Source organism: Cavia porcellus, unplaced genomic scaffold (genome assembly GCF_034190915.1).
Source record: "Cavia porcellus strain 051 isolate PalLab524CR breed Dunkin Hartley unplaced genomic scaffold, mCavPor4.1 scaffold_3, whole genome shotgun sequence".
NCBI classification, from domain to species: domain Eukaryota; kingdom Metazoa; phylum Chordata; class Mammalia; order Rodentia; family Caviidae; genus Cavia; species Cavia porcellus.
Window position 1 is genome coordinate 84,065,320 of NW_026947486.1, and position 21,332 is coordinate 84,086,651.

The 21,332-nt window shown below is 35.5% G+C and overlaps 1 pseudogene; it reads left to right on the forward strand.

Moving 5' to 3' along the window:
• The window catches only part of LOC100719303 (lupus La protein homolog), a 34,158-nt pseudogene extending 17,129 nt beyond the window's left edge, over positions 1-17,029 (forward strand).
• The last annotated feature ends 4,303 nt before the right edge of the window (positions 17,030-21,332 follow it).

The following is a 21,332-nucleotide window of genomic DNA, read 5'->3' on the forward strand; positions in this document are numbered from 1 at the left end:
AACAATAGTTTACATAGTATTTGCATTATATTAAATCTTATAAGTAATCTAGAGGTGAGTTAAAGTATGTAGAAGATACACATAGCCTACACTCAAATTTTATGTATAATTGTATGTAAGGGACTTGATTATCTCCAGATTTTGGTGTCTGTTATGGAAGTTCAGGGATCAATATCTGATGAATACAGAGTGACAAAGGCATTTATGCCTTTTATATTCTTTTGATAATTTATTCCTTTATCATTATATAGTGATCTTTTTTTTTTGACACATTACCTATTTTTTTTTATTTAAGAGGAAAAAGAGAAAAACACAAAACAAAACAAAGCAGTGTAAGGTTACATATAATACAGAACTACAAAAAAAAAGCATAACAGTAAGAAATCACCTGTTAATAGATTACATATTATCATCTTGGAAATAGTTGCTCAAATCACAGTATCAAAGAATACAAAGTAGACATTCAAACAGAGAGACTACAAACAGCTGTGTTCAATGATCCAAAAACATTAATATAGTCAGCTATTCAACATCCCTATACACACTTGCTGTTATATCCGTTAGAGATCTTTTTTCCCCTTCCTCTCTTTTTACAACAAAATTTACACATTTTAGATTTTATTACTCCTTAGTTCTTATTACTTTTTGGGGGGGGGGGGAATAAAGTCAAATATGGCAGAACAAAGCTGTCAGTGAAAACCAAGGATAGACTTAGCACATGATGTAGAACAGAGTATACGGTTATTAACAATAGTTATCAACGTTGTCTCTTGTTTCCTTAAAAAGATTTGTCTATCTCATTAGATATTATAAAGTTGGACAAAACAGTAGAGAACAAGACCAATAAAACTTAGACATTGTAAACATTACAGGACTTCCAAAGGAGACAATAGTCAAACCAGAATGGGCATCTTAGTGAATCTTACTGCCTTCAAAGTAGTTGCCTATACCCTCGGACCTGATACTATCCCACAGAATGGAACAGAGTCTAATCAGTCAAAACAAGATCGTGCGAGCATTACAGGACTTCAAAACAAGTTAATAGGAAATCGAAAAGAGTTACTATTATATATCCTAATTTTTTAAATTTTTCCCTTAATTAAAATAAACATAAGAAATAACTAAATAATTTTTTTAAAGAATAATAGTTACCATAGTGTCTGTCTTTTTCCTTGAGATATTTGGATAAAACTTCATATACTATAGCTTCAAATATTTCCATATCAAGAAGCCCGGAATAAAGCCTTTCTAATTAATAAGTGAAAATTTTATAAGGCTTCAAGGCCACATAATGGGGAATCATGATTGCCACATATTTTCATATATTTGAATCATTACTTACATTAGGGAAACTAGTCGGTATTCATACATGCGAGATTGATTTATTTCACTTATGAGTATGGTCTCAAGCTGCGCCCATTTATTGATAAATATCTCAATGTGATCCTTCTTTATAGCTGAATAATATTCCATTGTATAGAAATACCACAACTTTTTTATCCATTCCTCAGTTGATGGACACTTGGGTTGTTTCCAAGATCTGGCGATTACAAATTGTGCTGCTATAAACATAGGTGCACATAAATCACTGTGGTATGATGATTTCAGTTCTTCTGGGAATATGCCTAGAAGTGGAATAGCTGGAGTAAATGGGATTTCCAATCCCAACTTTTTGAGAAACCTCCAGACAGACCTCCACAAAGGCTGTACCAGTCTACACTCCCACCAACAGTGCAGGAGAGTTCCTTTTTCCCCACATCCTCTCCAGCATTTGTTGTTGTTGGTTTTCTTGATCCTGGCCATTCTTTCAGGAGTGAGATGGAATCTCAGTGTGGTTTTAATTTGCATTTCTCTGATGACCAATGATGATGAGCATGTTTTCATATATTTATTTGCCATTTGCATTTCTTCATCTGAGAATTGCGTATTCATCTCAGATGCCCATTTTTGGATTGGATCTTTGAATTTTGGAGGTCTGAGTTTTTTTAATTCTTTATATGTTTTAGACAAGAGTCCCTTGTCTGAGAGAGAGTTCACTAAAATCTTTTCCCAGTTTGTGGGTTTTCTTTTCACTATGCTGGAGATTTCTTTTGACATGCAGAAACTTTTTAATAAGATGTGGTCCCAGTTATTGATTCTGGGAAGTGTTTCCCGTGCGGTTTGAGTCCTGTTCATGAATTCTCTACCTACTCCTATGTCTCCAAGGTTTCTACCCACTTTGTCTTCCAATAGATTTAGTGTTTCTGTTTTAATATTCAGATCTTTGACCCATGTAGATTTTAATTTAGTACATGGTGATAGACATGGGTCTAGCTTTAGTTTTCGGCAAATGGAGAGCCAGTTTTTCCAGCACCATTTATTAAAGAGACTGTCGTTCTTCCAGTGAACCTGCTTGGCTCCTTTATCAAAGATAAGGTGGTTGAGTGTGTTTGTAGTTGTGGTTGTATCTTCTAATCTATTCCATTGATCTTCGCCTCTGTTTTGATTCCAATACCATGTTGATTTTACTACTGTTGCTTTGTAGTATAATTTCAAGTCAGGGATTGTGATGCCTCCTGCTTTGCCTTTGCTGCTTAGAATTGCCTTTGCGATTCTAGGTCTATTCTGGTTCCAGATGAAATTTAGGAGTGATTTCTCTAGATCTATAAGGTATGTTGATGGTATTTCTATTGGGATTGCATTGAATCTGTATAACAGTTTTGGGAGAATGGCCATTTTCACAATGTTTGTTCTTCCTATCCATGAGCAAGGGATGTCTTTCCATTTTCTGAGATCATCTTCCATTTCCTTTTTCAGTGTATTATAGTTTTCACTGTATAAGTCTTTCACTTCTTTCGTAAGAGTAATTCCTAAATATTTCATTTTTTTGCTTGCTAATGTGAATAGTCCAGTTTCTCTTATTTCCCTCTCTGTAATTTTGTTGTTCGTGTATAGGAATGCTATTGATTTCTGAGTATTGATTTTGTATCCAGCCACGTTACTGAATTTATTTATTGTATCTAAGAGTATTTCAATGGAGTTTAGGGGGTCTTCTATGTAGAGTATCATGTCATCTGCAAACAATGATAACTTAACTTCTTCTTTTCCTATCTTTACCCCTTTTATTTCTCTTTCTTGCCTAATTGCTCTGGCTAGTACTTCCAGTACTATATTAAATAGGAGTGGTGATAAAGGACATCCTTGTCTTGTGCCCGATTTTAAAGTAAAGGCTTTCAATTTTTGGCCATTTAGAATGATGCTGGCTGTTGGTTTGTCATAAATGGCCTTTATTATATTGAGGTAAAGACCATCTATTCCAATTTTCTGTAGAGTTTTTATCATGAATAAATGTTGGACCTTATCGAAGGCCTTTTCTGCATCTATAGAAATGATCATGTGATTCTTATTTTTGGCTTTATTGATATGGTGGATTACATTTATTGATTTGCGTATGTTGAACCATCCTTGCATTCCTGGGATGAATCCCACTTGGTCATGGTGTATAATCTTCTTGATGATTTGCTGGATCCTATTTGCCAATATTTTATTGAGGATTTTTGCATCTGTGTTCATTAGGGAGATCGGTCTATAGTTCTCTTTTTTAGTTGGGTCTTTCTCAGGTTTTGGTACTAGAGTAATATTTGCTTCCAGGAACGACTTAGGAAGTATTGCTTCCCTTTCAATTTCATTGAACAGTTTGAGGAGTGTCGGCATTAGGTCTTCTTTGTATTTCTTGTAGAATTCTGCAGTGAATCCATCTGGGCCTGGGCTCTTCTTGGTGGGTAAGGACTTAATTACATTTTCAATTTCAGTAACAGAGATTGGGTTATTCAACAGTTTTACATCCTCTTGATCTAGCTGTGGCACTTCATATGCTTCTAAGAATCTGTCTATTTCTTCTGTGTTATCAAACTTTTGAGAGAAGAGGTTTTCGAAGTAGGTGTTGATGATCTTCTGTATTTCTATTGGGTCTGTAGTGATTTCTCCTTTTTCATTTCTTATTGCATGAATTTGAGCTTTTTCTTCCCTTTTTTTAAATAAGGTTGGCTAGGGGCTTATCGATTTTATTTATTCTTTCAAAGAACCAACTCTTTGATTTGTTGATTCTTTGGATTGTTTTCTTAGTCTCTATTGCATTGATTTCTGCTCTGATTTTTATAATTTCTTCTCTTCTTTTGGCTTTGGGCTTGACTTGCTCTTCTTTTTCTAGCTGTTTGAGGTGTAGCATCAAGTTATTTATTTGTATTCGTTCTGTTTTCCTGATGTGGGAACTCAGTGCAATAAATTTTCCTCTCAGGACGGCTTTCATTGCATCCCACAGGTTCCGGTAAGTTGTATCTGTATTTTCATTTTCTTTTAGGTATTGTTTGATTTCTTCTTTAATTTCCTCTGTGACCCACTGATTACTCAAGAGTGTGTTATTCAGTTTCCATGTGTTTGTGGGATTTTTGCAGTATCTTTTATCATTAATTTCTAATTTCAGAGCGCTATGATCCGATAACATGCAAGGGATGATTTCAGCTCTTTTGCACTTGTTTAAATATGTTCTGTGAGCTAATATATGGTCTATTTTAGAAAATGATCCATGTACTGCTGAGAAGAATGTGTATTCTGATGTTGTTGGGTGGAACATCCTGTATATGTCTATCAAACCCATTTGTTCACAGGTGTGATTCAGTTCTGTTATTTCTTTGCTCATTTTCTGTCTGGTTGATCTGTCCCTTGGTGTCAATGGCGTATTAAGGTCTCCTGTTACAATTGTGTTACTGATAATTTGAGTTTTCATTTCTGTTAATAATTGTTTTATATAACTTGGTGCTCTGGAGTTTGGTGCGTATATATTTAAGATAGTTATCTCTTCCTCTTGGAGTTTTCCCCTTACAAGTATGTAGTGACCTTCTTTGTCCTTTATGGTCATTGTTGGTTTAAAGTTCACGTTGTCTGCAAACAGAATGGCTACTCCTGCCTTTTTCTGGATTCCTGCTGCATGAAGAATTGTTTTCCATCCTTTGACTTTCAGTCTGTGAGTATCCTTCTGGGTTAGATGGGTTTCCTGTAAACAGCATATGGTTGGATTTTGTTTCTTGATCCATTCTGCTAGTCTGTTTCCTTTGATTGGTGCATTGAGACCATTTACATTAATGGTTATTACTGTTAAATGCTGGTTAATTGTAGGAATGTTATCTCTCTGCTGTTGCATCTTTATCTTTCTGTTCTGTTTAATTATTTGCTTTGCTTAGTGGTTTTGTCCTTTGTGTATCTAAACTGTCTTTCAATATTTTTTGCAGGGTCGGTTTGGTGTTCATGAAGTTCTTCAGCTGTTCTTTGTCATGGAAGTATCGTATTGCACCATCTATTTTGAATGATAGTTTTGCAGGATATATCAGTCTTGGTTGGAAATCATTTTGCTTTAGGATTTGGAATATTTCACTCCATGCTCTTCTTGACTTTATCGTTTGTGCTGAGAAGTCTGCTGTGATTCTGATAGGTTTTCCTTTATAAGTGATCTGTCTTTTCTCTCTGACAGCTTTTAGTAATCTATTCTTGTGTTGGATTTCTGGGATGGTGATTATTATATGTCTGGGTGTAGTTTTATTTTGGTTATGAGTGTTTGGAGTTCTATATGCTTCACTGATCTTGATGTCAGTTTCTGATCTCATGCTTGGGAAATTTTCAGCTATTACTTCTCTAAATATCCGCTTGACATCCTTTATGTTGTCTCCCTCTCTTTCATTAATCCCTATCATTCTTATGTTATTCTTCTTTGCATCGTCTTGCAGTTGTTGAATTGTTGTTTCCTGATTCCTTGTTATTTTCAAAAGATCTTTCCTTTCCTGTTCACTAGCTGCAATCATGTCTTCAAGGTCTGAAATTCTATCTTCACTTTCATTAAGGCGGTTTTTACAACTTTCAGTGGAGTTTTTTATTTCCTGTATATCTCTGTGCATCTGCATTATGTATTCTGTTTGTTTCTTATATTGCTTGTCTAGGGATTCTATCTTTTTGTTTAGTTCCTCCAATTTTTTATCTGTGTTTTCTTTAGATATATTTAGAATCTCTTTCATTTCTTTTATCATTTCTTCTTTTATCTGGGAGATTATTTCGAGTTTGAATTTCTTTAAAGCTTCCTGGAGTTGTTTGTCAACTTCAGTAGCTATTATGTCCGATATATGAGGTGGATGGGATATATTTTCTTCTATATACATTGCTCCTAGGGTTTCCTGAGATGGGCTGGAGGTTTGAGGTTGTAATTTTGTCTTTCGTTTTGTCATTTTGTATATTTCTGTGTTTCAAGTGTTATTTGAAAGCTTCCTCAGGATCTGTTGAAAATCCCCTTCTATGCTTGGAGCTACTGAGCCTCTGACACCGCACTACCCCAAGCCATTGGGCCTGCAGAACCAGTGTCCCGCCTCTGCCTGCTCAGAACTCCGCAGTTCCAGACAAGCTGGGCCTCAGGGACACTGTGCGCCCACCTGCCCCTTGGAAGATCCACAGCTCTTCAATTGCAGCTGGGTTAGGGTGCTCTCCACAGGCCACAGTGCCTCAGGAGCCTGTGATCCCTCCCTGCTTGCAGAGATATCCACAGTCCTCTAGGCAAAGGAAGGGACTTCTGCAGGCACTCCAGATCCGCCCAGCTCCTCCTCTGCAGGCAGATGGCTAGGCGCGGCTGGGCTCGGGGGTTAGTGTAGGCCCGCCCATCCGTCAGGAGCTCAGCAGACTTCCAAGTGTAGCCGGGGGGGATGGGGAGGCAGCTGTAGTGGCCTCTAACCCACTGCTCCACTTCACTGCACCCAGAAGCCTGGGGGGTCCGGAACAGTCTGAGATTTGGGCAGACTGTGCTGGGCACTCACCACAGGCTGAGGTGCCTCAGGAAGCTGCGATGCCTCCCTGCTTGTAGAAGTATTCAGTCCTTCAGACAAAGGAACGGGCTTCTGCAGGGACTCCGGATCCGCCCAGCTCCTCCTCTGCAGGAGATGCCTAGGTGCGGCTGGGCTCGGGGGTTAGTGTAGGCCCGCCCATCCGTCAGGAGCTCAGTAGACTTCCAAGTGTAGCCGGGGGGGATGGGGAGGCAGCTGTAGTGGCCTCTAACCCACTGCTCCACTTCACTGCATCCAGAAGCCTGGGGGGTCCGGAACAGTCTGAGATTTGGGCAGACTGTGCTGGGCACTCACCACAGGCTGAGGTGCCTCAGGAAGCTGCGATGCCTCCCTGCTTGTAGAAGTATTCAGTCCTTCAGACAAAGGAACGGGCTTCTGCAGGGACTCCGGATCCCTATAGTGATCTTCTTTGTCTTGTTTTATAGTTTTGGGTTTGTTTTAGTTTTTGTGCTTGCTTTTTACTTAAAGTTCATTTCTCTCTTTGGTTCTCATTGAATTGATGCATGTTTTTCCTATCTTTTATTTTCATTTTGCCTTCGTCAGTAAAAGTGAACTTAATCTCTAGTAGGCATCTTATTATACTTTTCATTGTTTAGCCATTGAGGCAGGGCATTTATTTTGAATGAAGAATTCAATCCATTCATATTAATGGTAGTTACTAATAGGCAAGGACATACTATTATCATTCTGTTAATTGTGTTTTTAGTTCTTCATATCTTGTGTGTTTTTTCCTTTTTACTTTATTCCTATCTGAGAATATGATTTTTAATGGTATATGTTAAGGTTTGAGAACTGGTGGTCAACTTAAGGCCAGCTGGATTACATCAGCACGCATTGAGAGAAGATGCTCCACTTGAGGAAATTTGCCAGGATAAATAGGTGGAGAAGAAGGGAGATGTTGAGAGGGTTGAGAGGGTTGAGAGGTTTGAGGTGTTAAGGAGGTATTGTGGATTCTCCTACGAGTTGCTGTCTGAGCTGTTGGTTCTCCTGGAGAAGCTTTGGTCTTCACATCGAGCATTGCTTCCTGGCCTCCAGGATGAACTCGTCATGCTGCTTCCTGGCACGTACCTGACTGTGCTTGCCGTCGGTAGAACTCTGGGCCTCCGTGTCACTGAAGACAGCTGTGGTGCCTTTCAGGCTAGCCCTGCTCTTTGTTGTGAGTGTCACTTCTCAGCTCCAGCGTGGAACCCTCATCCCACTAGCACAGCTCCTTCATCCTGCTGGCATAGACTTTCTGGCTTCCACCCCTGACCCTTGGGTCTTCCTGGCAGGGATCCGTAAAAGAGACTGGCGTGAGTCCTTCTTGTGGGCTCTGGACTTCCAGTTGGATTTGTGGAGGCGTTGTCCTAAGCCCTGGGTTTTTATGTGGACTCATGTGGGACATTGCTGTTGGGTTTAGGCTCTTGACTAAATAATCTATGTCTTTGGTATTGCGGATACATTTCCTGCATTCTCCTGAATTAACTTCCGGTGACCATTATAAAAATATTATAAACTCCATGTCCTGATCTGAATTGCTCTCTGTGTACAACCTCTGACTACAACAGTATACACTTACCTTTTACTTCTTTTATTTCTTGTGTATCTACTTCAGATATTTTCTTTGTGATCACTGTAAGGTTTACATAAAACAATTTAGAGTTATAACACATATTTTAAGCTGATAATGTCTTGCCTTGACTGCAATGAAGCTACAGGACTTCCCTCTCTAATTGTCTTATGAGATCTCTTCCCTTCAATCTGTGGCTTAGCATCACTCTTAATGTCTCTGTTCTATTTCTTGTTATAAAGATAGTCACTTTTTAAAGTACAACTATGCTTTTAATTCCAGGTTTTATAACTTATCTTTGTTATTTCTCTAATAACGAGAGACTATCAGACAAGTTTATGAAGCCTTTTAAATGAAATTTCCTTAATTATTCTTCAGCACATTTCGATCTTGTTCCCATTCCCACCATTGTACTGAAAATGTCCTTTAGTAACAGAACTGAGGACTTTGCATTGCTCACAGTAAGAGATATTATCATGTTTTCATCTTCGTTAGCAACATGTAAAACATTTTGCCATTCTTTCATTCTTACAATAGCTTTCTCTATTTCCACTACATATGTGCCTAATTTTCTGCTTGAACTGGCTACTATTATGTATCCAATTTTAGCTCCTTCTTAACCAAAAGACCTCAGATCATATTAGGATACCTAAAGAAGCAATTCTACATTTTCTTTCTTCATATCTACATTCTGTTCCAGTGTTTCAATAATTTCTGTAGCATCAGTCACTAACAGTGTAGATGCTACTTATCAAATGTTTATTTCCAGTCTATGTATTTTTCTGGGCTGAAATATTTTATGTACCCAATACCTTATTTTATTATTCCTTGTACTATGTCTCATAACTTTCTAATGTGGGTTATTAAAATTTAAGTCTTGTATTCCACAAACATTTTCTTTCCTTGTATTATTTATCTCAGAAAACAATAGAAGAAAGCGATTGTTTCCTTAGGGGAGAAAATTTAGAGCAATTAGTATTTCTTTTTCCTTGAAGTTTATATACATACATAGACACAGATGTGCATATTCTAAAACCATCATAAAATCCTGAAGATAATACATCCAAAATATTTCTGAATTTGTCTAATTTTCTTCATATGCACTCCCGTCAGCCATTTTAAATAATGCCCCACGTTATTCTTTGTGATAAGATCTTTGTGCTTCCTTCCCGATATTAACAAAGGATGTTATTGTTTGTTTAACATAACTGTTCATTGATATGCCAGCCTTTTCCTGTGTATTACTGGATCCACACTGACCTATAGTATTAAAGTTTCTGACACCTCTTCTAGTTTGAAAGCACACATTTAGATACATCTTTCAAACTGAGGCAAAATTAGAAGCCAAAGGGTAACACATTTCCCTCTCCAAGCCCACATGCAGATTCCCTTCAGCTAAGAATTTCCCTTTCCTGTACATAGATTGCGCATAGACAAAACTTCACATAGACAAAAGCGATATCTACTTTATTTGGCCATTTTCAAGGACTATGTTCCAGAAAGAAGATGATTCTCATTAAAAATTTTCAAGCCATTGAACATTAGTGTCTGCCTTAACAAATGTATCATGCATGATTGAATTCAACATAATGTATGAAGTTTTGTTTAGGAAAAACGCCTTTGGGGCTTAAAAGACTATGCTTACATAACTGCTGTTATCACACACACACACACACACACACACACACACACACACACACACATTTGACATCTCTAAGAACTAAATTCAAAATCCATTACTCCTTCTTATAGGTCCTTATAAAAACTTAATGGAACTTAACTTAGATGATAAGTTTTCAAGATTCTGATAGCTAAGATAAAATATCTAATGTGTATGGCTTGAAGGTCAATGATAATCAGCCTCTGAATTGGGCAAATTATGTAGAACAGAGTTCTACATATGGGCACTTTATGTTTAATTATCTTTTGAATAACATTCCAATGGCAATTGAATTTTGCAGCTGTTTGTAATCAAGTTAACACTGCTATCATGATATGCAACTGTTTCTGAATTTTGGGTTCAATGTAATCTAAATCAGGTTGCTTTCTTTTAAAACTACCAGTTTTCATAAGGGCATTTTTATAAGATGATTAAAATCCTGTTATTTGTAAACTGCATTATTCTTGAATTCCTTCTCTCTTTTCTCCTCGCATCAGTCTATTCAAAATAAGTTTCCAAATAGCTAAAAAAAAGGACTACTATGTTAGATGCAAAGTGCTCAATTTTGCTATTTCTGTGATGAGCTTAAGTACATTGCATACATTCTCTCACCTGGTCCTTCCTGTAACCAAAAACTTGCATTTGCCACATGCTTCTGGGTAGAAAGGAAACTAGGATAATTAAAGCATATAAATGACAGCTATGCGTGAGCTTGAATTTGAAGAGGTCTCTATAATTCACAGAAGAAATGAAGCTGTTGCTCTTTAAGTGGGTTATAAATCATGTATGATCAAAAGAATATTTCAAATTTGTGTCATATATGTATGTAACTTTTCTTCACAATTCCATGGTAATTATAATCTCAATAGTTATGATTAAACTTTATAGCTCAGTGAAATAGTCACTAAGTAAATACTGTTGTTGTTTTCATTCATAATATAAAGAAATGGAAGCTAAGTGAGGCAAATTTACATGTGGTCTGTTACACAGCTGTGAGAATCAAAAACTGAGCTCATACCAAGTTTGTGTTATTTCAAAACTATGACTCAATAATTATAATCTATAAACTCCTTAATATTAATGCATTCTTCTCACATGCAAAAGACTAAAGTAGACAAGAAAAAGGCATGAGTGACTTCTTTGGAAACATGAAAGGTTTTGCACTAAAGTGACAGCAGTGAGAATGTTAAATTTAAAATGCACAAGAAATACTGGAAAATAAACTTATCTAGTGATTTATTGGAAAGTAAAGGAATTAAATAAGTTAATGACAAATAAAATGGTGATAGTGACACAAACATAGAAAAGTAAAACAGAGAATGTGTCCAAAATATAAAAAATGGACCTTAAACATATGAAAAAGCATTTGTCACGTACAATTTAAAGGTGCAATTTAGAACTACTCTGGAGCACTGTACTTTAGCTCTTAGATCAGCAACGATTAAAAATATGACAAAATTTCTAGTTTCGGCATTCACATATAAAGGATCTTGGAAACTGTCACTGCTATTCTATAAGAAAACAAAATTTATACCCTGAAAATCAATTATTTTTTGAACACACATTAGAGAATTGAAGTATCAAGGTAAGCTAACATCTGGAAACATGGGAGAATGCAGCACATCACAGCAAAGATCTAGTTATATAAATGAGGAGTACATAGAACTAAAAAAGTTGGAGCCATTCAAATGATAATTTCGAGCAGGCTTATAAAGGCTGAATGACAAGTTGCGATAGGAATAAGTCAAGCTTCAGAGTATCCCTACACAGCAATGGATTTTTACCTCAAAGAATACCACCATATCTGCACAGGTAGCAAGTTGTAAAGTTTGTCACAGGAGCAGAATACTCCCTGTATTCTTCATTTAAAAGGCCTGCTCTACAAATAATAATTTAAATTCTTCTTTTTCTATCCCATTCCTTTCGCTTGTTTTACTTACCTAATTTGTCTGGCTAATGTCACTAAACTCTATTGAATATGAGTGGTGATAGTGGATATCCTTGTAGTGTTCCTGATTTTAGAGTGAAAGCTTTCTGGTTTTGACCATTCAGTATGATGTTAGTTTTCATTTGTATAGATATCTTTTATCACATTGAGTTTTATCACATTTCAGTTTTCTGTAGAGTTTTTTTTTTTTGTAATAAGTGCTGCACTTTTTCTGTATGTATTAAGATGATCCTATGATATTTTTCTCTTTGTTTCATTTGATATGTGTATTATGGTTATTGATTTAAGTACGTTGAACCATCCCTGCATCCATGGGAAGAATTTTTGCTTGATCATGGTGTATACAGTTTTTGATGATTTGATGTATTGTGTTTGCCAGGAACTCATTGAAGATTTAGCCTCTATGTTAATTAGGAAGCTTGGACTGTAGTTTTCCTCTTTGGTTGGGTCCTTCTCTAATTTTGGTATTTAACTAACTATCATTATTTGAAGGTTATATGACACTCTGCATAGAAAACTTCCCAAATATCCACCAAAACACTTGTAGATTTAATAAGCAAATGCAATAGTATAGCTGAATAACAAATGAATACTCAAAAATGAAGAATATTCCTGTAGAGAAACAATAAACTCACTAAGAGAGAAATAAGGGAGACCACACCCTTCAGCATAACATCCAAAAAAGTGTAATACATAGGAATCAATCTAAGAAAGAAAGTAAAAGATCCATTCATTGGAAATTACTGTACTCTAAAAAGGACATCAAAGAGAATATTAGAAAACCGAAAAATAGTCCTGTCTCATGGATAGGAAGAAACAACATAGTAAAAATGGTCATAATTCTGAAATTGTTATAAAGATTTAATGAAATTATAATCAAAATACAACATGCATACATGACATAACTAGAGAAAACCTTCCTAAATTCATTTGGAACCAGAAGAGAACTCGAATAGAGAAAACAGTTCTAAGAAACAATGGCAAGCAGAGTGCATCACAATTCCTGACTTAAAATTCTATTACAAAGCTATTGTGATATAAAACATGGCACTGGCAATAATATAGACCTGAGAATCAATGGAATAGATAATAAGATTCAGAAACAACTCAAAACACACTCAATTACCTTATATTTGTCAAAGTGCCAAACACATTCACTGGAGGGAAGATACCCACTTTAATAAATGATGCTGGAAAAGATGACTTTCTACATGTCAAAGCTTAAGACTAGACACATGTCTATCACCATGCAGTAAACTAATATCAAATAAAATCAAAGATCTAAATATTGAAGTAGAAACACTAAATCTACTGGAAGGTAGAATACACAGAACTCTCAAAGACATAGGTGTAGGAAGAATTTTGTGAGCAAAATCCTGAGTACAGGGGAAATAATACAAAGAATGAACATCTGAAATCTCATCCTATAAACAGATTTTACAAAGCAAGTCAACAACAGAGTACAAAGAAAACCCCGAGTGTAAAAATAATTTTAGCCAGTTATCACTTAGACAAATATCTAAAACATATAAAGCATTGAAAAATCTCAGATTCCCCAAATTCAAAGACTCAATCCAAAATATGGGCCTCTGAGATGAACAAAAGCTTCTCAGATGAAAAAATACAATTAACCTTTCACAGATTTAGACGTAAGTATGCAAATCTAATGCTAGCACAATAAAAGTGGTGGAGGAGAAAATAAGAAATAATGGAGATATGTGCATGTACCAATTCCCTATAATGATTGTAATCATTATGCCCTACATTTATACATTAATAAAAAGTAATATTAAAAGTTAAAATAGCAAACTCATAACATCTGCAGACCAACTAGCCAAGAATAAAATAGAAAATTCAAAGTGATGAATTACAAAAAATAATGAGTGCTCATCAGTGCTAATCACATGGACATCAAAAAGAGTATAGAAATTCTGTGAATAAAATCTGATTATTTACATGAAATAGGCCTATTCATTAAAATATTCAAACTACCAGAAATCACATAAGAATAAACCATCTGCAAAGTCAATATTTATCCTAAAATTCAATTAAAAGAAATTATTTCAATTAATAGAAATAAATTCAATTAGTAGAAAGCAGTAGAGAATATATTTTCAATGATGAATGCCATGAAATACTTAAGGGAGAAAACATATTAATTCTGCACAATCTCGCCTAGAATATACAAACAGTAAGAACACTTCCTATCTCATTTTATGAGGCTAGAATTATCTCAGTACAAAAACTAAACTTATTAAAGAAAGGAAACTATAGGCTACTATTTGTATAAACAACGATTCCAATAAACCTCAAAAAACTCAATCCATTCCAACAATGGAAACAAATAATGGTTTAGCATGAACCCATGGGATGTGTTTCTGGTGTGAAGTATTTTTTTCGCTATTTGAAAATCAATCTATGTAATATTTTCAATCAACAAGTAAGAAGGAAACTTCATGTAACAATTGTTGAAGATAATGACATAAGTTTATACCTCTTTATAATTTTAAAAATCTAAGAATGTAACAATGTGCAATATCTTCTTCAATGTGATTAAAAAATTTACTAGAAATCTATGGTGAACATATGACTTGATGGTGAGAAAGTGGATGTTTTCACAAAGATCACAAATATTACAAAGATGTTTTACACTATTATTCAGAATCATACTGGCATTGTAGTAAAATATTGAATAGAAACACATAAAATTTACATAGACTGGTAGGAGGCTAGAGATTTAGCTCAGCGGCATAAGCGTTTGCTTGGCAAGCACGAGGTTGTGAGTTTGAGCCCCAGTACAGAAAAAAAAAAAAATTACATAGACTGAAAAAAGACAAAATAAAACTGTTTGTAGATGATATAATTGGATATGTAGATTTTTTTAAATCAGTAAGGAAAATCATTTTCTGGGACACATAAAACAGGGCAAGATCAGAGGAATAGTATGTTAATATTCAAAAGTTATTTTTTTTATTAAATACTGCAGTGAATGAAAATAAATTAACAATATCATTTATAATAGCACCCAGGAACTTGACATCTACTTAGTGTATTTGTTTGAGTTCTCTAGGGGGACAAATTAGATAGAAAATTCATGTGCATTCTGTAACAGGATTATTAGGCAGGCTTAGGAAATCAGAGGCAAAAGAATCCACAATTGACAGCTGGGTGTTGGAGAACCAGAAAACTTGGGTAGCTCAGCCCAAGAAGATGGAAACCACAGCACAAGAAGGATCAAGGATGCATTAGTCCAAATTTAAAGGGTCTGGGTGTTCACCTTGGAGTCACCAGTATAAGTCTATGTTGGAAGTTTGAAAAATTGTAGATCAAAGGCTTTTTCCTTCCTTATTTTATTTCTTGTAGGCTATGAGCCTATTGGTTGGTGCCAAACACATCCAGGCTAGATCTTTCCCACTAGTTTGCTGGCTGACATGTCAATTACCTACAGACGCATCCTGAATTATATATACTGTAGTAATCTGGTCAGCATTTGTTTTTGTTGTTGTTGTTGTTGTTGTTGTTGTTTTGTTTTGTTTGTTACCAGGAATTGAACCCACGCACTTACACCACTTAGCTAAACTCCCAGCCCACAATGGTCAGCATTTGTTAATTCACTCATGTTGACATATTATGAGTAATGGTCACAATTTATTTTGTGTCATTTTGACAAACATATACTTCTACTTAAACCATCTTTAAAGTCTGAATATAATAAAAGGTTCATAATTATGCCTAATGCAATGCAAATTTCTTGTGAAAAAACAGAAACAAGCTAATTCCCTCCCCAAAGTACAAGACCTACTATCTTCTTTGGATGATGCTTACTCTTCACCTGTTATTCAATAACTTAAATATTGTAATGTAGATTTACCAATACTTAAATATTGATAATAAGAGCATGTCAGGTAGGCCCATGGTGCTAGGAAATGGAGAGGTCTATGTCATTTTTTTGTGAACCTGTGTTGCATGTGCAAGATCATGGCCTTAAATATTAGCCACAATGGCTAAAAAGAGTGGTAATGGAAAAATTGGCAGCTCTGGAAGGCTAAAATGTGTCATCAAGTTGAGTATTATTTTGGAGACTTCAGTTTGTCCTGGGACAAATTTTTAAAGGAATCAATCAACTTGGATGAAAGCTGGGTACCATAGGACATACTGATAAAATTCTTTAGGCTCAACCATCTAACAACAGACTTAAATGTAATAGTGGAAGCACTGAGAAAATATAAAGGAGAACTCATGGAAATCAGTGAAAATAAAAGTAAAATCAGAAGTTCTCCAAACAAAACTCTCCTTGAAATGACTGACAAGTATGAAAATGATGTAAAAAACAGATATATTTATATTAAAGGCTTCCCAGCAGATGCAACCCTCAATGACATCAAATAATGGCTAGAAGATAAAGGTCAAGTACTAAATATCCAGATGAGAAGAACATTGTGCAAAGCATTTTAGGGATCAATATTTGCTGTGTTGGAATAGCACTACACCTGCTAAGAAGTTTGTGGAAATTCTGAGATAGAAATATAAATACAAAGATTGATTTGCTAATACTTTTTAACACACATTATTTTGCAAATATTTATAACAAATATTACTTAACAAAAATGAGTAAATAATGCAAAGTAAATTGGAAGCTAAATTAAAAGCTAAACAAGAGCAAAGAGAAAAACAGAAGTTAGCAGAAGATGCTGAATGAAATCTTTAGAAGAAAAGATTTTATACTTGATAAAATTTTCAGGTGACTTAGATGATTAGATCTTTGGAGAATATTTGTGCAAACTTTTCTCAAATTATGGTGAAAGTGGATAGACTTTGCCAGAAGAGCAAAAAAGATAATAATTCTATTTAAAGAAAAAACAAAGAAAACACTGGATAAATCCAATGATTAAAATAATTTCATCTTGCAATTCAGGAACAAAGAAGGGACGTTAGAAATACCGGAAGGAGAGGTGGAAAATGAAGATTTGAAAAAAAAATCAGAAAATCAACAAACACCTGTAAACAAATGGAAATCAAAAGACCACAAATTTAAAGGAAAAGAAAAAGAAAATAAAACTGCCTAGCCTGGTTCTGATAAAAAAAAAAAGTACAGTTTCAGGGCACGCAAACAAAATGTGGTAGTGATGAAGAACATGATGAAAATGGTGCACCTGCACCAGTGAAAAGAGAAAGAGAAGAAACAAAGAAGAACCTGCAACAAACCAACAGGAAAAACTGCTGGAGACCAATAGTTTAGTAAACATTTTTTTATTCATCTTAGGTTTTAAGCTGCTTTTTGTCTTTGGAGTCTTTTACAAAGAAAATCAAATTAGATCCACTTCAATGTCCACCTGTAAAAAGGATGACTTTTGTTGTTGTTGTTTTTATTGTTGTTTTGTTTTTATTACCCAAACATAGTTTTTAATGGGAGGTAGTTCTGTCTCTGTTCAGATGATTCAAATATCAAAAGGAAAATTCTTACACTAAATAACCTTTGTATTAGCATCAAATAGCAAAATATATACTATACAATGAGTAAAAAGAGCATTGACATTAAATCAATTACATTATGTTATTAAGATAAAACAACATATTTGCTTAACATATATACAGTAGCTATTTAAAAATAGGAAAGTGATACTCATGGCAATTAAAATCTTCATTTCCGTAGCTGGTCCTGCAATCGTAGCTAGTACTTACAACTACTATGGCACTTTGGTCCATAAATGCAATTTGGTTTTCAAAGAGAAGTATTTGGCAAAATTTTGTTCCTGCTTGGAAATTCTACAACAGATATCAAACATGGCCATGGCCATCTTTCCCACACAGACATAAATGTGGTCGTCTTCTCCAAAATCAAAAACGAATGAAGTTCATGACCCAAGGTAACACTGTTCCTTCTTCTGCTATCCATTCTGTGTTTCCTTGGCCTTCATCATGCACCTCAACAGGTACGTTTTTTTTTTTTTTTCCCTTGCAAAGTTCCATACGTTCTTTTTTGAAAATTTGGGGCAATTTGTCATCTTCTCTGGATTAGGTTGTTGCAGGTTACCACTGACCATCAGAGCAGCAGATGGTAGTAGTGTTAGGAGATGCTCTAAGGCATGTCCTGCAATCTGACCATATTCTTCATTATTTTAACTGTAGCGTCACAGTTCAATTTAGTCTTGTTAATCTAACTCAGTTATCCCTACCAACATCACAGCTTCCATGTCAGTGCAACCATTATGATCCTCTGGGACTAACACTTTCATGTTAACAGAGAAGAAAATTATGACAACACACAGGGAAAATTTTGCTCTGGTTCACTAGAGTAACAGTGAGTTGCAACATTTAAATTTCCACTCCTCAATAACTTGATCTTTGAACCCTATAAGTGTGATGAATATTGTTATATACTGGGTGCTCATTCAAAGTGTATGTAGGCTTATGGAGAATCTTACTCCTGCCCTGTGAGGTAATGTCACCTGTCTGGCACTGGAATTGTATCTTCAAAAGCCCATCCCAAAATCTATCAATCACACTGCTTCTGGATAGTAGGAAATATGATAAAACAAATTAATTGTATGAACAAGAACACATTTATACTCTTCTTTGCTCATGGAATGTGTTTCTTGGTCATAAGAAAGTCTGTATGGAATAGCTGACAAGTAGATAAGGCATTCTGTATGCCCATGATGACTGCTTTGACAGAACCACTATATGAGTGAAGGCAAGTCCATATTCAGAATAAGTGTCTACGCCAGTAAGGGCAAAATACAACCATTTCTGTGTTGTAAGTTGTCCAATATAACAAAATTGCCACCACCAGGCCACAGGCTACTTATTCTAGAAAATAATGGTTTATTTGGAACTCAGATGGTTTATTTGGAACTGCTGGCAGAATGGGATTCAACCTTTGTGTGTGGAAGTTCACACTGTTGAGCTGCTACATAACCTCCATTCCAGTCAGTATGACCACTTATTTCATAACCTCACTAGACAATGACAGGAATGGCTAAAAAGAAGATGTTGACTGCTGGCCAATAAACAGATCATCCTAGCACTAGATAACTAGAGTCACCTTTTGTTGTGCATTTATATGGTGCAAAAATATCTTTTCATTCTTTGCCTACCCTGGAGAAGTCTATCCATATACATTTTCCCTAAATGACTTTGTCTCAAATTTTCCAGTCACATTCTAGACAAGTGAGACCATTGACTGTAGCTCAAGCATCATTACATAGTCACATATCTGTCATTATTTTGTTCAAAGTAAAATGGGTGACCAAACATACTGCCAGATGTTCTGTTCAACATGTAAATTTTCTTTCATTACAGTCCTTCAGGAATATCCCAGAAGGGAGATAGAGTGCTTGAGCTGTCCAATTATTGTTGGTGCCTATATAACATAAAGAATCATCTAAAAATCAGTACCTAATCTTCTCTTCTCTGTCAGTTGATCATAGGATGCACCTCATGAGGCCATGGATACATGCTGGTAGACAATAGGCATTGTAGAAGTAGGTTCCATGAGCATTTGGGCCACTACTTCATGTAATTTATTTGTACTTTTTAGACATGCATGGGCCTTATCACTTCTAATTGATGATGGAATTTTGTTGTGTTTGCTCAGATTTATAACTTGATGGCTGAGACAGTATTCGTTTTGTGACGGGAAGCTCAACACATTTGACAATCTAGTATCCAATGGTCAAGCACTTAGTTTCCAATAAGGTCTAGTAGTAGGCAAGGAGTTGTTTCTCAAAGGGAAAGTAGTTGTCTTCAGATGAACAGAAGGACTTGCTCCTGATTCTTAAGGGCTTTGACTATAATTCAACTATCACAGCTTGCAGATGCTCTAAACCACCTTTCTGTTTGTCGCTGACATGTCAAGTATATGGGATCTGCTAGATAATATGGCTAATGTGGCAGAGAAACCTGAAAATCACCTTTAGTCTTTGTCAGAGCCTTACATTTTTCTAGGCTGCACTCAAAATTAGCATCTTTCTAGGTCATTTGGTAAATGGGCCAAAATAACACATCAGGAAGATTCTTACTCCAAAATCCAAATAGGCACACTAGGTCCTATACTGTGTTCTTGGTTTTAAAAGGGACCAAATACAACAACTCATCTTTCAGGTAAAAACTGGTATCCCTGCATTCCCTACACTACTGATCTCACCTAAATTTCACTGAGATAGAGGAGTCTCAAATTTCACTTAGTTTTATTTCCCATAATTTAACATGTGACTGTTTTACCAAAAATTCCAGAGTTCTTAGCTCCTTTTTTCTCACTTGGTCCAATCAGTGTAATGTCCTCAATGTAATGGACCAGTGTGGTATCTGTGGAAGAGAAAAACAATCAACATATCTGTGAAGTAAGTCATAATACAGGAATGGATACCCATTATACACCTGAATTAGGACAGTAAATGTGTATTGCTGGCCTTGCCAGCTGAAATTGGTTCTGTTAGAGTTTTTGAATAAGTATAGACAAAATGGATTTGACAAATGGATTTCCTTATACAAGGAAAATTTATCTAGTAAAGCAGCTTTAATTGGAGTCACCACTTGAAAAGTTTATAGTAATCCACCATCATTGTCAAATATCCTTTCAATTTCTTCACAGTTTAACTATATAGAAGAGTAGAATGGGGATGTGTTGATAATCCCCACCCCTGTATTTTTCAAACTATTGATGGTAGTAATAATCTCTGCAGTTCCACCATAAGTATACTATTCTTTTAAGTTAACTACTTTCTAACACAGAAGCAATTCTAATGATATCCACTGGACATTTCTCACCGTAATAGCTCCCACTCTAAAAGTTCAGCAACCAATACAGGGAGCTTACTAGGTGCTAAGTATATCTATCCAAATTATGCCTTCTGGAAATGGGAAAATGGTCACAGAGTAGATTTGGGGACATAATGGATCCACTGTGAGCCAGACCATGGCTAAAACTACATTGGCTGCCTGATCTCTATTAAATCCCTACTTTTACTAGAGAAAAACAATAATGTTTCAAATATCATTGAACTGGCATTAGTTCAGGGTCACTGTGTAGCAGTTCCCAAAATTTCAGACAATTTCCTTTTCCTCAGTGTACATTTATTCTGTTAAAAATTTGTGGGTGTCTTTGTGGAAGGACAAGAAAAAAATAGAGAGCATAACTTTTGGTACTTTACCAAGATCTTTCCTCAAGGGAATATGATCTTCCCTATATTCAAGTGGTTTTAGTCCTATCAATAGGTCAAACCTGGGAAATGGTTGAGCAGCCATGATTCTCTGTTGGCATGATTTGAGGTATATTTTTAAGTTTTTATTTTATTAATGTGTTTTCAGCACATAGAT